The sequence below is a fragment of the Orycteropus afer genome, unplaced genomic scaffold (genome assembly GCF_000298275.1).
Source record: "Orycteropus afer afer isolate SDZICR_OR568_19922 unplaced genomic scaffold, OryAfe1.0 scaffold00168, whole genome shotgun sequence".
NCBI classification, from domain to species: domain Eukaryota; kingdom Metazoa; phylum Chordata; class Mammalia; order Tubulidentata; family Orycteropodidae; genus Orycteropus; species Orycteropus afer.
Genome location: NW_006921755.1, coordinates 3472580 through 3475292, shown reverse-complemented (window position 1 = coordinate 3475292; position 2713 = coordinate 3472580).

Genomic DNA, 2713 nt, shown 5'->3' with positions numbered 1-2713 from the left:
TAGTGATACTGCCTCGGAAACCCAAGGAGGGGTCGCTATGAGTCGGGGCCGACTTGACGGCACATAACAACAACAACAACAATTGCAAGGCTCAGGTCTGGAGTGGAAGCTACTCTGTTACTTTTCTTACAAGCATGTGCCACTGTGTTTTCTCTTTATGTAAGTCTCTTGAGAAATCTGTGCTCAGAGGATTCACAGTTTAACCAGCCTGGTTTCTTTACAAGTCAGCAGATTGCAGATCTAGTGGTCTGCAAATCACCAGGCCTGTCTTCCACAGCACCCCTGGGTAGGCTTGAACCACCAACCTTTAGGTTAGTGTTGTTGTTGTTATGTGCCATCGAGTTGGGCCCAACTCATAGCGACCCCTCCTTGGGTTTCTGAGGCAGTATCACTAAGGAAGTAGATTGCCCCATCTTCCTTCCAAGGAGTGGCTGATGGGTTTGAACCGCCAGCCTTCTGGTAAGCAGTCAAGTGCCTTATGCACTATGCTACCAGAGCTCCTTTTAGGTTAGTAATCAAATGAAAATGTTTTATGCCACCTAGGGACTACCTAGCGTCTTTTGCTGAGTGGATTTCTGCACTATTTGTGAACTAAAGAGTTTGCTAAAACCAAACTCACTGCCATAGAGTTGATTCCGACGCATAGCGACCCCCACTGGGTTTCTGAGGTGGTAAATCTTTACGGAAGTAGATTGCCCAATCTTCCTTCCACAGAGTGGCTGGTGGGTTTGAACAGCAAGACTTCTGGTTAGCAGTCAAATGCCTTAGGCACTATGCCACCAGAGCTCCTTAAGATTTAAGATAAGGAACATTATATTAAGAAATTTTTCTTACAGTTTGTGATAGTTAAGGTTATGTGTCAACTTGGCTGGGCAGCTGGATGTAGTTATTCCCCATGATGAGACGGGTAATCAATTCCATGGTAGAATCTACTGAAGCAACTAAGTAGCTGCCTTAGGAATGTGGTTTGCTTCCAGTATATAAGGAGAGGTTTTGAGAAGAGTCTCAGGAGCTTTTGGCACACCTGAATCCTGCATGTAGCCAACTAGCTGTTCAGCAACCTGCCATGTTGTCTGCTGATCCTGGGACTGTTAATGGACTTGAATCAGTGGCTTGCCATATGGTTTGAAAATATAGGGACTGTGCCTTTTTACTTGTTGAGTTTGCCAGCCTCAGCAGCCAGCAGCTGCCTGAGTTACAAAAAGCCTCCAGCTTCAGTGGGCCTGGAGCAAAAGGCAGAGCTGAAGCGCAAGGTCAAGGGGCCGTCACCTAGCCCCTAATGCTTGGCACTTTGAAGTTGGACCTGCAGCCTCCTAAACTATAAGATAACAAATCCCTGTTTGTTAAAGCTACCCATTTGCAGTATGTCTGTTAGAGCAGCACTAGATAACCACAACACAGTTCTTTTAATGATCTTTTTAAAATAAATTCTACACACATTTATTCGAGATGATGTGGAAATTCCAGTATCAAAAAGAAAATCAATATTCATCAGCAACCCCATTGCCAAATTACAACCACTGTTGAGGTTTAAGAGTATTTCTTTCCAATTGTTTTCTTGCATGTGTATATATAAATATTTTAAAGCAAAATTGAATCTTTCGGTATAGTTTTATAGCCAACCTTTTCTTTCCTTTTTAAAATTTTTGCAATATTCCTTCTATTCCCCTCCCACCCTTGGTAACCAACAAAGAAAGTTTCCTTCCAAATATAAACCTTTCTTTGACTTTTTACAATAATGAACTATTCAGTATTTGTCCTTCTGTGACTGACTTATTTCACTCAGCATGATGTATACTCCAGGTTCATCCACATTATGCAGTGTTTTGCAGATTGTACATTATTCTTTAGTGTTGAATAGTATTCCATTGTGTCTCTGTACCATAATTTGTTTATCCATTCTTCTGTTGATAGGCACCCAGGTTGTCTCCACCTTTTCTCTTATTGTAAATGATGCTGCGATGAACATGGGTGTGCATATATCTGTTTTTCACTTGACTTATAGTGACCCCTCCTTGGGTTTCCGAGGTGGTATCACTATGGAAGTAGTTTGCCCAACCTTCCTTATGAGGAGTGGCTGGTGGGTTTGAACCACCAGCCTTCAGGTTAGCAGTCAAATGCCTTAGGCACTATGCTACCAGAGCTTCTTTCCTTAGGAAATATACCTAGCAATAGGATTGCTAGATCAAATGGTATTTCTAATTCCAACGTTTTAAGGAATCACCATATTGCTTTCTACAGTGATTGTATCATTTTACAATTCCACCAGCAGTGTGTGAGTCCCAATCTCTACACATCCTCATCAGCATTTGTTATTTTCTGTCTTGAACTTTGCTATTAGTGCTGGGGAAGATGGTATCTCATTGTTTTGATTTGCATCTCTCTAATGGCTAATGATCGTGAACATTTCTTCATGTGTTTGTTGGCTGCCTGAATATCCTCTTTGGTGAAGTGTCTATTCATGTCTACTGCCATTTTTTAATTGGATTGTTTGTCTTGTTGTTGAGGTGCTGGAGTTTTCCATAAATTTTAGAGATAAGTCCCTTGTCAGATAAGTCATTGTCAAATATTTTTTCCTAATTTGTAGGTTCTCTTTTTACTCGTTTGGAAAAGTCTTTTGAAGCATGTAACAGTTTAAATTTTAGAAGGTCCCATTCATGTAGTTAGTTTATCTTCTGCTGTTTATGCATTTTGGGTTATGGGTGACAGTCTA